At 41.9% G+C, this 14,388-nt stretch overlaps 1 protein-coding gene across 1 annotated transcript in view; it reads left to right on the top strand.

The window, feature by feature from the left end:
• LOC149285006 (uncharacterized) overlaps positions 1 to 14,388 on the top strand; it is a 386,586-nt gene that overhangs the window by 305,055 nt on the left and 67,143 nt on the right. The window lies entirely within an intron of this gene.

Here is a 14,388-nt window from a genome sequence, read left to right as displayed (position 1 = left end):
ATATAAATAACAAAAGAAGACATAGTAACAACTCCATGTCAAAGATACCTTTGCCTATTCTGTGTTAAAAATAAACTTATATTCTTCTTTAACCAGCCGCTTGGTCTGTGTTTTAAAATCCATCCACACGACTGTCCTTCAAACACCCAAAGAAGCGTCGGGTCAAAATAGAGGAGAGGATTGTGAATCGTTACATCATCTATTAGAGATTTAAATCTGATTCTAGGTCTTTTCCTGCCCAGATGAACTTTTGCAGGTCCTTCTGCCGTTCTAAAAATGGTTTGTCATTAAGAATGATAGTATAGTCTGAAATGAAAATAGTAATTTAGGCAGTACGTTCATTTTAACTGCCCTGATCCTTCCCAAGAGGGACAGGTTGAGTTTAGCCCATCTATTGAGACCTTGTTTGATATCACCCCATATTTTCTCGTAGTTGTTTTTAAAGAGCTCTCGGTTTTTAGAGGTGAACTCAACACCTAGATATTTGACCTTTTTTCTACTTTAAAGCCAGTCACTTCTTGTAGATTTTCCTGATCATTCTTTTGTTAAATTCATTGGTAAAATGTTTGTCTTATCCCTGTTAATCCAGAAACCTGAGTGCTGTCCATATTCCTTTAATTTATAAAGCAGGGGATTAACACTTTCTATTGGGTCAGATAAGTATATCACCACATCATCCGTGTATAGTTTAAGTTTGTACTCTTCCTGTTTTATTTTCAGGCCTTTGGTCTTCTTATCTTCTTTAATGCTAGGACTCAGAGTATCTAAAGGGGCCATAAATAACAAAGGTGAGAGGGGTATCTCTCATTACAGCTTTTCCCCCATCAATAATAAGCCTCGCTGTTTGTTTTCTATAGATTGCATCTATCCAGCTGATAAAGTTATCTCCTAGAACCATTTTTCTTAAGGTTTCCAGCATGAAGGTCCAATTAATTTCATCCAACGCCTTTTTGGCATTAAGAAAAATTGTAGCTGCTTTTTAATCTATTTTCTACTCATAGATTTCTCTAATATCTAGTAAATTCCTCGTGTTGTTTCTAAGGTGCCTTTTTTGGAGGAAGCCCATTTGGTCTCCGTTTAAGATATTTTGTAGGGTTTTAAAAAATCTTTCTGCTAAGACCATTGCAAAGATTTTATAATCGTTGTTAAGGAGATAAATCCTTAACAGCTCCTTGCTTTCTTCAGGAATCAGTTCAATATCAGCTCTCTTCCAAGAGTCAGTCATTCTTCTTTGTGAGAGTCTATCCGTGATTTCTACTAGGGGTTTAATTAGCTCTTTCTGTAAGCTCTTGTAATATATTATGCTTAGGCCATCTGTCCCTGGCACTTTGGGTGCCTTGGTTTTACTGATTGCTTCTAGCACCTCAGGAGCCATTATTGGTTTATTAAGTTCGATTCTCTGTTCTTCATCAATCTCTACTACGTCTTTTCTGTCCAAAGATTCTTGTATCCTCTCCTGGGAAATATATTCTTCTTTGTATAGATTTGTGAAATATTTATATAAACATTCTTTCATATGTTTTTGGTTGGAATAAATCTTGTCCTCTTCTTTAACCCTTGAAAAGATTTGTTTCTCCTTTCCCTTTTTCAGTTTCCTTGCTAACCATTTGCCAGGTTTATTAGCATTCAAGAAGTGTTTCTGTTTGATGTATCTTGATTATTTCTCCTGGTCTTCAATTAGCCACATGGATATTTCCTTTTGAATCTTCTTAATCTGTTGTTGAATCATTTTGTTTTGGGTTTTTTCTTAAAGTAATCGTTCCTTATCCTTTAACTTTTCCCGTAGTTCTTTCCAATTCTTTTCTCTATTTGTTTTCCTTTCGTAAGATTGTTTCACAGAGAAACCCCTCATTACCGCTTTCTTTGTGTCCCAGACGATCTCTGGGCTGACTTCTCCATTCAGATTTTATTCAAAGAAGGATTTAAGTGGGGTTTTTTCTTTATCTAGAAGTTTTCCGTCTTTTAAAAAAGTCTCATCTAGTCTCCATATCAGTTCCTTAGGTTTATTCTTCAAAGACAATAAAATTGGATTGTGACCCGATAGGATTTTTGGTAGGGTTTCTACTGCTTCCACCATTGTGCTAATAGTCGGGGAAGTCAAGAACATATCTATTTTCCACCAGGATTGATGGGTGTTTGAAAAGAACGTGAATCCTTAGACAGACCATACTTGATTTTCCAGTATCTTCTAATGTGAAGGCTTCTTTTGATTCAAAGAAAGATTTTGGCAATTTCTCTTGCTTTAAGTATATTTTGTTGTCTGCTTTTCTATCTATCTGGGGGTCTATCAGTCTATTCCTATCTTCCATCATTAAGGTCCTATCGCACATACGGTCTGGCATTTGTCTTTTCCATTTTCCAAACAACGGGCCTTTATTGTCTAAGGGTACATAAATTCCCACCATTAGGATCCTTTGGTCTTGTAAAGTAACTTCTACACCAACCAAGTATCCATTGGGGTTTGAGAATACCTCTTTAGATTCTCATTTATCCTTTACATATATCACTACACCTTTTTTCCTCTTTTTTGAGGCTGCTATGTATTCTTTCCCCAATTTGGTGTTTTTCTGCAGTCTTATATCCTCTTTCTTTATATGGGTTTCCTGAAGGCAAATCACATCAAGTCTCTGTTTCCCTCAATAATGGAAAAGTTTACCTCATTCTTGGGGTCTGTTAATTCCTTTAACATTCAATGATAGGATGTCTGCCTTTTCCCGTTTCATCGTCACATTCTCCATCTATATCGTCCTCTCTTGTGTTTGGATCTGGTTTCCCAAGCAATTCTCCTTCTTCTCTTTCTTCTTCTAAGCTCTCTTCCTCCTTATCCTCTTCTCCTTTCCCCGGGTTTTTTCTTTCTTCTTTCTGACTGCCCCCTTTATTAAGTTCTTTTTCATTCTCATGTAGAACATTTCTTTCTTTTTGTACCATTGATTTGGTATCTTTTTTGCTTGAATTTAAAAGATAGGCCCTGAGTTAGTTCCTATTTGTAGTAGATCCCATTGCTGCGCAAAATCTTAGTCAGTGGTCCATATTCCTTCCTCTTCCTTAACAGTTTCCCAGAGATATCTTTAAACAATAAAAATTCATTTTCTTCAATGTTGAATCTTGTATGAAAGTGTTGTTGTAGAATTGCTTCTTTCATTTGAGTCCTAACAAAATAAATCACGATATCTCTGGGCAGTCTCTTCTGTTTTGCAACCCAGGAGTTTACTCTAAACATCTTGTCCTCCTCAAGGAGAAAAGGGTCATTATCTAGGTCCATAAATTCAGCCAAGGCTGGTATTATCCTTTTATATAGATCTTCGTCCTTCTGTTCGGGAAGATCTCTTATTCTAAGACATCGCTCTGTAAATCTTTAATCTTAAATCTCTAATTTAATTCTTTCTGCTGTATCTTCAGTATGTTCTTTTGATAATCTCTCTATCTCTTTTCCCAATTTTTTATTTTCTTCCTCCAGAAATGTCACTCTTTCCCTGGTTTGTGTTAATTCTGATGTTATCTTTTCCAGAGAGTATTTATGTTAAGCAACGAGGTGGACATTAAATCAACAGAATCCTCAGATTTTCCCTAGTCTTTAAGCTGAGGCAAATACATTCGATGTGGTCCAACTTACGGATAGGTATCCTGGCCAAAGCAAGATTTTCTTATGGACCAAAGCGACGTCCCTTTACCTGCTCACTGAGGGAGAACCTGGCTGGTAAGGCCTGATCCCAGGTGGCTGAGCTATCATCACCCAGCCAGGTCTCCATGAAACAAGCCAGGTCAGCCTCTTCGTCCAGAAGGAGATCCTGGACTATCTGCATTGTATTTTGGACTGACCTGGCATTACACAAGAGCAGAGAAACGTTCTGTGGATGGTTTGGTATGCTCTCCAGCTCTTTTGGGATAGCAGGGTGAATGGAAGGGGAGAGAGATATATGTCAGGGTCCTAATTTGAAAAAGGAACAGCTTGTATTGAAGAAGATACATGCAATAGAAGTGACTTTTTTCAGGGATGAAAGAAAGTATAAACATATCACTTTTATAACCATATCAATGAATCCCACCCCATTAACCAATAAAGCTAATCGATTGGATAGCCCTTTCCCATGCAGTGTCCTCCCATCTGGGATTCTGGCAGCTTTTCTAAAAACAATTAAGCTCTCATGTGTCTTATCTCAACCAATGCACCTGAGGCCTTAGACCACAGAACTCAGTGACACAACAGTTTTAATTAATGTTATAGCTTAACACACACACACACACACACACACAATATGAAACCCCATCAATCCCAATCTAATATGATACCATATGAAAATATAAGCATAAACCCATGACAACATAATACAGTATAACAATACCAATAACTCTCTATGTTCCCCCTCCTTTTACAGACAGTCTTTTAAGCCTCTGTTAGAAGGATGATTCCCACAGATTCCAATCCTAGCAAACAATCACATTCTTTAGACATGACCTCCCTACCTCTTTCTAGTATCTTCTATTAAAGCACATATTAAAACATATTATTTTAACCCACCATAAATCCCATCTACTTTAACTCTAATTTAGACCTAAACATATAACCTTTATGGCATGAATCCCTAAATGAATAAATGCACGAATAAAGGGATTCATGACATATTGTGACTTCAGGCTGGTGCTCCTTACCTGCAGCAATGAGATGGGACCATTGTGAATTTAGGCTAATGCTGCTTACCTGAAGGTTTGAGACATGGCTGGTTCTTTTTGCCTGAAACATTGAGACTGGCCCATTTTGACTTCAGGCTGATGCTCTTTGCCAGAATAATTGAGATGGTACTACTGTGACTTCAGAGGGGTGCTCTTTATGTGAAGGATTTAGACTGGCCCATTGCAACCTCAGGCTCATTATGACTTCATGCTGATGCTCCTTGCCTGAAAGACTGGGACTGGCCCATTGTGACTTTATGCTGATGTTACTTGCCTGAAAGATCAGGATGGGAGAATTGTCACTTCAGACTGGTGCTGTGTACCTGAAGGATTGAGGCTGTCCCATTCCGTGTCAGAACTAGTGTATAAGAGTTCTGTCAGAAAGGGTAAAAATATTAGGGTATGGTTATTAAAGTAGGTGTTATAGTTGTTCTTCATAGTAGGTAGTGTAGAGTGATGGGTTATAGAAAGCATGTAGTGGGAAATGTTAGGAAGACAGATAGAGTGGCTTTTAGATGAAGGATGGCGTTTGGAAAGAGGGATGGGGTTGCAGCTGGAGACTGGTTATCAAGGAGGAGTGAAGCTGGCTTGGGAAGACCACTCTTCAAGGTGAGGCTGTCTGGGAGAAGGGAAGGGGAAGTATAGACAATCTTGGTATCTATGCACCCTCCGCTTGTGTTGCTTTAGCTTGGGAATTGGGGGCTGGCTTAGGGAGGGGTTGAGCTAGTTCCTTTGGACTTCAGACTTTGCAAAAAGGTGTTAATGGATGTTTCTGCCTGGATTCATCAATAAAGCTTCTTTTGTTTCAAATGAGTGTTTTTTTGAGCACAGGACTGACTCTAGATCTCACTTTGCAACTTCAGGCTGATGCCCCTTGCCTGAGAGATTGAGACTGTCCCATTGTGACCTCAGTCTGCTGCTCCTTACCTGAAGGATTGAGACAGGACTATTGTGATCTCACACTGAGATTCCTTGCCTGAAAGACTGAGATGGGACTATTATGACTTCTGGCTCGTGCTCTTTACCTGAAGGATTAAGACTGGCCCACTGTGACTTCAGTCTGATGCTGCTTGCCTGAAAGATGGAGATGGGACTATTTTGACTCAAGAGATGTGCTTCTTACCTACAGGAATGAAATGGAACTATTGTCATTTCAGACTGGTGCTCCATCCCTGGAGGATTGATACTGGCTCATTACGACCTCAGGCTTATGCTTTTTGCCTGAAGGATTGAGTCTCCCTCATGGTGACTACAGGCTGATGTTCCTTTCCTGAAGCATTGAGATTGTCCCACTGTGATCCCATCCTGAAATGCCTTTCCTGAAAGATTGTGACGAGAATATTGTGACTTCAGACTCATGCTCCTTTCCTGAAGGACTGAGACTGTCCCATTGTGATCTCAGAATCATAGAATCATAGAATCCTAGAGTTGGAAGAGACCTCAAGGGCCATCCAGTCCAACCCCCTTCTGCCATGCAGGAAATCTCAGTCAAAGCATCCCCGACAGATGGCCTTCCAGACTCTGTTTGAAGGCCTCCAAAGAAGGGGACTCCATCATTCTCCATTGAGGGAGTGTGTTCCACTGTCAGGAAGTTCCTCCAAATGTTGAGCTGGAATCTCTTTTAATGGAGCTTACATCCATTACTCCGGGTTCTAGTCTCTGGAGCAATAGAAAACAAGCTAGCCCCCTCCTCAATATGACATTCCTTCAAGTATTTAAACAGGGCTATCACATCACCTCTTAACCTTCACTTCTCCAGGCTAAACATCCCCAGCTCCCTCAGTCATTCCTCATAGGAAATGGTTTCCAGACCCTTCACCATTTTAGTCGTCCTCCTTTGGACACGCTCCAGTTTCTCAATGTCCTTTTGAATTGTGGTACCCAGAACTGGACACAGTATTCCAGGTGGGGCCTGACCAGAGCAGAATAGAGTGGCACTATAACTTCCCTTGATCTAGACACTATACTTCTATTGACGCAGCATAAAATTGCATTGGCCTTTTTAGCTGCTGCATCACACTGTTAACTCATATTCAACTTGTGTTCTACTTCGACTCCTAGATCCCTTTCACACATAGTTTCATTCAGCCAGGTGTCACCCATCTTATATCTGTGCATTTCATTTTTCCGCACTTAATATAGTACCTTACATTTCTCCTTGTCGAATTTCATTTTGTTAGCTTTGGCCCAGCTTTCTAGTCTATTCAGGTTCTTTTGAATTTTGATCCTGTCCTCTGGAGTATTAGGTATTCCTCCTAATTTGGTTTCAGATGCAAATTTGATAAGTATGCCCCCAATTCTGTCATCCAAGTCATTGATAATGATTTTGAATAGCACTGGGCCCTGCACAGAACCCCACTGGACACCCCACTGGTCACTTCTCTCCAGGATGAAAAGGAACCACTGTTGAATATCCTTTGGGTTTGGCCAGTCAACCAATTACAAATCTATGTAACAGTTGCCTTGTCCAGCTTGTTTCATGGTTTTGTTTTATATACTGTTTAATTTGGTTAACTGCTATTAAGGGGCATAGCTATGAGATTCTATGATATGAAACCTTTTAATAAATGAACAGGTAACGCAATCCTATATATTCATATTATCAGACATAACTCCAGAGAATGTTAGCCTTTTGGATGCCAGAAGGTTCCTCTCATTCTTCAGTGCAAGAAGCAACACTTCAGCTGCCTTCTAGAAGATAAAGCAGAAAGGCTTCCAAAAGAACTAAAGCCTTGGGCAAGTCACACTCTCTCAGCCTCAGAGGATGGCCATGGGAAACCCACTCTGAAGGAACCTGCCAAGAAAACCCCTTCAGAGACTCCCATAAGGTCTCCATAAGACCTGGAAACAACTGGGAGGCAGACACCAAGAAGAACATTGGGAAATAGGTGCAAGCCTTGCCTTGGGAAAGTGTAATGACTGGGCTCCAGTCAATGGAGGTCTTCTTCAGGCAGTAAAGGGAGGTTTATGCAAATGCAGAATGACATCACTGCTACGGAAGGCTCTCTTGACCAATCAGAGAGCAAGATAAAGGTTCTTCTGGAAGCTTCCGTGAGAAGGAGATATAAGGCCTGAGAGACCAAGAGACAGTTGGGGGAATTGCGTCGGTTGGAGATCGAGAGAGAGAGAGAGTTAAAGAGCGGATCTTGGAAGTTAGTCTCAGAATTGGACGCTTAGGTCTATTTATTATTTTAATAGCTTGTATGAATTGAATATTATATACTCACAAATATTGTACCTGCAAGATTCTTAATATTTTGTGTGACTTACATTTTAGTTATATTTCATCATTTATAGTAAATATCTCCTTGGAGTATCTACTACTCGATGCTCCTTTTACACGTGTCTTGGATCAGTTGATGTTTGGGAATATCAGTAAACGAGTAGAAATAAGGTTCCTTAACCGATCCCAGTGTAGGTTAATGGAAACCCTTTTATAATTCACTGGATGGAGGCAGTGTGATTTAAGGAAGTTAAGGGTCTCCTGGGCTAAGAGCCATAATGTCTAAATGTCTAATTAACAATTTGTAAGCCACTCTGATAGCCTTTTGGCTGAAGAGAGGGGTATAAAACTGTTGTTGTTGTTGTTGTTGTTATTATTATTATTATTATTATTATTATTATTATTATTACAGGGCCGCAGTTTGGCTGCTTGGACCACCAGAGATCATCACAGTGAGTCAGTTGGAAAAGTCCATCTCACTCCAGAAAATAAAGGTACTTGAGGAGTTTGCTCTCTACGTCTTTCTGTAATAATAGCTATAAAACTGATAATAGCATTTGGGACATTTAGTCTTTTAAAAACAAATATGGCAGATTTAAATGCTGCTTTAAAACCTCTTTCCATCTGCCAGCTTTGTGTTGGTTTTTGGGGGAAATGAGAAAGTGTTGGGAGGGAAGGACTGCCAACAGAATTAGGAGATGCATTGCAGGCTATGGACAATTTGAGGTCAAGTAAGGTCCAAAGCACACGGCAGCAATAGTCCAATCTGAGAGCGCTTTAACTGCCCTGGCCCAGTGCTAGGGAATCCTGGGAAATGGAGTTTATTGTGGCACCAGAGCTCTCTGACGGAGAAGGCTCAATGTCTCACAAAACTGCATTTCCCAGAATTCCCTAGCACTGAGCCAGGGTAGTTAAAGCAATCTCAGATTGGATTATTGCTGCAGTTTGTTTTGGACTTAATGACCCTTGGCAAGTCACACTCTCTCAGCCTCAGAGGATGGCAATGGCAACCCCTCTCTGAAGAAACCTGCCAAGAAAACCCCATGGTAAGGTTGCCTTAGGGTTGCCATAAGTTGGAATTGAATTGAAGACACACATGAAGAACAGATAAAAGTCTGCAATTATTTCTCAGGTTGTACATGGGAACGGGAGGCAGTGTGGTGCAGTGGTTTGAGTGTTGGGTTACAACTCTGGAAGCCATGGTCCAGTGCCCCAATCCTCCATGAAACCAGCTGGGTCCCTTGGAGAAGAAGTCACACTCTCTCAGCCTCAGGGAAGGCAATGGCAAACCTCCTCTGAACAACTCTTGCCAAGGAAACCCCAGGAGAGGCTCCCCAAGAAAAGCCTGCAAAGGGCTTTCTTTAGGGTTGCCATAAGTCAGAAACAAAGCATTGAAAGCACACAATGACAAAAGAGAAGTAACACCACTAACACAAGGCAGCTAGGGAGAAAGAAAGAAAGAAAGAAAGAAAGAAAGAAAGAAAGAAGACGTGGGAGTTGTAGTCCTTGTTTCTGAGGGACTGGAGGGGCCTTACTGCAGGGCAGGACCCCTCCTCTTTCTGGCCATGTAGATGCTGGGATACCAAGTCCAGGAAATACACTGTGAATCCCATTGGCAAGAGAAAATGCTACTACTGCCTTTCAGATCCAGTTTGCCCCAAATCCTTCATGAGGCCAGAAACCACTTTGTTAGGAAGCGAACACCGAATATCTCAGGAAGCTCTCTATTTCCCAAGACCCCCTCCCTCCAGGGCCTCCTTCCACTCTTCCCTCAGCCTCTCTCTCTCTCCCCTGAAGGCCTCAAACTGCCAACTGCCAAGCACTGAGGCAGAGGCAGCCATTTTGTGTTCTGGCAGCGCTTTTGTGTTCCGGTGGCCATTTTGTTCTGCTTGTGACTGTGGGGAATAATGTTCTGGAACCTTCTCTGAGGCCTCAGTTGAACAGAGGCTTCTCTTTCTCTCCTGAGGCTCCAGAGTCAGAAGGAGGCCAGGCTCCTTGGGCCAAAAGGAAGGAAGTGTGTCCCTTTGTGCCTCTGACTCTCCATTTTGGGGGGGAGGAAGGAAAGAAGGAAGGGGCCTGTGGTGTCTGAGGAAGGGGAGGCAGGGACTCAGGGCCAGTGGGGATGCTGTGCTTTGGGGGCTGGGAGAGAGAGGTGGGGAAAGAGACCCTCCCTTTGGGCCCTAGATGGGGAGGGTCCACCAGTCCTTGCCTCCCCCTTTGGGAAAGGAGACCCCCTCAGCCCCCTGGACTCACTCCTGCCACTCATTTCTAGAATGGGTGGGACTCAGAGGAGCTTCCTAGGCATTGTCACCTTCTGCCCTCCATGGCCATTGGCACTGACCTTTTCCCATTGCCTTCCCTCCCTCAGCCCTTGGACTTCCTCCTCCTTCGCACTCAGAGCAACCCTTCTCTACGGCTGAGGAGACGGCCTCTGACCCAGGGAAGCTCCGGCCATAAAGGACTGCAGGAGAGCCCTTTCTGGGGCTGCAGGAATCAGGGTCTTTGTACTGAAGGTAGGCCTTTATTCCTGGAGCTGAAAGAGGACCTTTGTTTAAATGTTTCAGTCCAGGATTGTGTGGAAGGGTTGCGGCTGAGAGAGTGAGGCCATGCTTTGCAGGAATAAAGTCCCAAATGCAGTCTCTAGCAGAACTGTCTTCCTAGAAGGTGGAAATGAGATTTCCAGACCCAGACACACAGTGCGCCAGTGAGTCCTTTGTGTGGGGACTGCGTGTGTATGTGGTGTTTGCTAGAGTTTTATGAGGTATTCGTTTCACTGGGTTTATAAAATGAGTTTACATACTTCTTCACTTCCCCCAAATGAGCATAATCCACGGTTCAATGTTCAGTCATAAACCTATACATTTATAGATTTTTGATATTTCAAGTGCAACATATTCAGCAGTGTGCATCTTTTTAAAAAATATACAACGAAAAGTGAAGAAATTGTCATTTTGACAATAGATCCATTCAGAAACAATGCACCCAAATGTACATGCCTCAATTTCTATGTGGCTTTAGCAAGCATACTCCTGCTATGACTGACATAACAAAAACAGTAGTTAAGTTTAGAGAAATAGCATCATCTACAAAAATGAAATAATTATTTTGACCAGTGTCTAAATTGGGAGGGGGCCATCAGATCTCTAAGGTAATGTAGCTCTTATGCAGCCCAGGAGCTACAGCTTCTCCACCTGGGACATAAAGGAGGTCCTCCCGCTCCTCCTCTTTGTGAAAGAGAAGTCATGATGACACAGTGACTTTGAGTGCTGCAGAGTTTCTAGCCAAACCAAGCCTAATCCTTGTCTCTTTTCTCAGGAACTTCATCTTGGACACCTTGTACACGGCTTTGTAGTGTCTTTTGTTGGAAGTGACCGAAGTGCAGGGCCACCAGGATCCCCCTTCCCACATGATGGCCAACACGAAGGCCAAGCAGAGGGAGCTGGGCTCCAACAGAAAGAGGCTTCAGAGGTACAACAGCTCTTTGGTAAGTTGCCATCCTGACTGTTGGTTTCATCTGTGTCTGGGTCGGCTCATGAAAGCAAGCAGAGAACATACTGTCAAAGTTTGGCAGAGAGAGTCCTGGTTAATCCTCTATTACCTCATTTTTTGAGGGGGCTTTGAAAATGTCCTATTTCACTCCCCTCCTCCCACTTTCCCCCTTCTCCTCAGGTCAGTTCAGTTGCTGCAAAATGTGTTCCAAGTTCAAAAGAGTGTGCAGCCCATCAACTCAAAATAGGGGAAAGGGGAGGAGGGAAGGGGGCAGGATCTTTCCCTTGCCAGGAGTCGGAGCAAAAACAAACTTCTGTACCCTTCCTCACTTGTGTGATCATTATAATTAACAACTTTGGCCATCTGGGCCACCTTCTGATGTTGCTTGTCCACATGAGTCTTTCTTTCCCAATCTGTGAAATGGTGGGGGATATGGAAGAATATCTCTGGACTTAAATTGAGGGTGGGCCCAGTGGCCCTCAAGCCCAGAGTACTCCCCAGAACTGTTCTTTAAAAAGGAAATTTGCCTCTGAAATTAGGTGAGATATGGCTAAATGATTCATTGGTGACTAAATGTACTATACATGTTGAGATAGTCAGTATCTTAATCAATCAATAATATTCCAGAAATGGCCTAATTTACATTGTTTATCATATTATATATTATATTGAAAGAATTTAAGACAACCTGGATCTCAAAGGCTGTAGCTTTTTCTTGCTTGCAGAATTTAAAGTTTATTTCCTGGACTGAATTCTGCAGTGTTGAAATAATATTTGCAATGCACCATGTGCTTTCCTCCCCTTTTGTTTAGTCATTTTCTGGATGAGGGCTATTTTCTGTTGCAGGTGACCTTTGCGGATGTGGCAATATATTTCACTGAGGACGAATGGAAACTGTTGACGAAGAAGCAGAGACTGATGTACAGTTCTGTTATGATGGAGAATTATGAGAATGTGGCCTCTGTGGGTAAGGAACCTGAATCCATTGCCCTTCCTGTGAAGACTGAGGGCCCTTTCATAATTCACTGTCAGAGCGCTATGATTCCACTTTAGAATTATAGAATAAAATAGTTGAAATAGACCACAAGGACCATCCGGTTCAATCTTCTGCCATGCAGGAACAGACATTCAAAGCATCTCCAAGAGATGGCTATCCAGCCTCTGTTTAAAAACTACCAAAGAAAGAGACTCCACCAAAATCTGAGGGTGTATATTCCACTGCTGAAGAGCTTTTACTCTCAGGAAGTTCCTCCTAAAGTTTAAGTGGAATCTCTTGTCCCTGTGGCTTGCATCCATTGTTCCATGTCCTTTTCTCTGGAGTAGCAGAAAGCAAGCCTGCTCCATCCAGAATATGACATCTCTTCAAATATTTGAACAGGGCTGTCATATCCACTCTTAACCTTCACTTCTCTAAGCTAAAAATACCCAGCTCCTTAAGTCATTCCTGCGAGAGCATGGTTTCCAGACCGTTCTCCATTTTGGTTTCCCTCCTCTGGACATGCTCCAGCTTCTCAACATCTGTTTGAATTGTGGTGCCCAGAACTGGACACAGGATTATTGCAAGAGAGCCCTAACCAAAACAGAATAGAGTGGCACTATTACTTCCCTTGATCTTGACACTATACTCCCATTGATACAGCCTAGGATGACATTGGCCTTTTTAGCTGCTGCATAACACTGTTGACATATGTTCAACTTGTGCTCTACTACCATTCCTAGTTCCCTTTCACACGTAATTTAATTGTCATAACAACTTCCTGTGGAATCATGAAATTTCTAGTTTTAGTGAGGCACTATTGTTCTCCACTTTGTAAGGTTTCTAAATATCCAATCCTAAACTGCCAATTCTGGAATGTTGTGGGACGCAAGTGCTATGCTTTTAGGGGATTTTGGTACTTAGCTCAATAGAGCAAAATAGTTTTACTGGGGCAATAGTGACCTCTGGACTCAGCCAATCTATAGCAGTTCCTGAATCAAACAGATCTTCAGAGGCATTTGAAATAGGTTTTTATGTTTTATTTAGGGGTAAAGCAAAACACACAGACACATACATATAAGTGTCCGTACACACACTCAAGAACTAGGTAACAAAGGTGGAGTGGTGAATAGATGGAAGGCTTTGATAATGGTGATACGTTATCTATCCAGATCTTTATTCCAATTGCTGAGGATTTGAAATAAGGAGAGGTCCGTAGTTCCCATGACAATTGGGGTTGGTGACTGCATTGAGGTGTTTAGCCATGAAAACAAACAGAGTGTCTATCTGTAACTGGACTGACACCGAAGAACAGCAAGTCGGGGCTGATATTTATACTGAAATTGGTTTCTGCTTGGGAGCAGAAACTGTGGGTTCAGAAAGGTTTATATCACTTTAGAATATTTCCTTTGTGGGGGAAGAATGGTGTGAAACAAACTGAATGCAATGGGTGTTTGATGCAAATACCTCAGACAAAAAGGATTAGCTCACCGGCTCTCAGATTCTTGTTGGCTCTGAATTTTGATCGTGTTCACAAGCCAATGTACACTACAATCCGAGGGTGATGCACCCAAATACAGCTCAAAAATATCATATCAGAGTACAGAAGCAAATATCCAGATATAGGCATTGGCAATGCAATGACGACTTTTCACACTTAAAAATAAGTCACAAACACAGTCGATTTCATCGAAATCCTTGGAGCTTCTCTATCTTGAGTTGCAAAATAATACAAATATTTGCAAGCTCTCCTCTCCGACTTCCATCAACTTCACCATCCCTTGTACACACAACTCCGATCCAATCCACTCCAATCCTCATGTGAGCTGCATACTGTATGGGTTGTGAGTCCTCTCCTGGTGCCAAACAGCATGAAGCATCCTATGCAGTTAGCTTGCATCATGCCTTGGGCTCTGACTCAGCATTCAGTGGCCGTCTCACAGGATATGATGCCACCTGTCAATCAAAGTATTTTTGCACATGTTTAATTGAATTTTTTTTTCAACAGTCCTTTGACTATCTTCTTCTA

Source organism: Sceloporus occidentalis, unplaced genomic scaffold (assembly GCF_023333645.1).
Source record: "Sceloporus occidentalis isolate IW3139 unplaced genomic scaffold, rSceOcc1.0.p SCAF_86, whole genome shotgun sequence".
Taxonomy (NCBI): Eukaryota; Metazoa; Chordata; class Lepidosauria; order Squamata; family Phrynosomatidae; genus Sceloporus; species Sceloporus occidentalis.
This window is presented reverse-complemented; position numbering and strand designations above follow the sequence as displayed.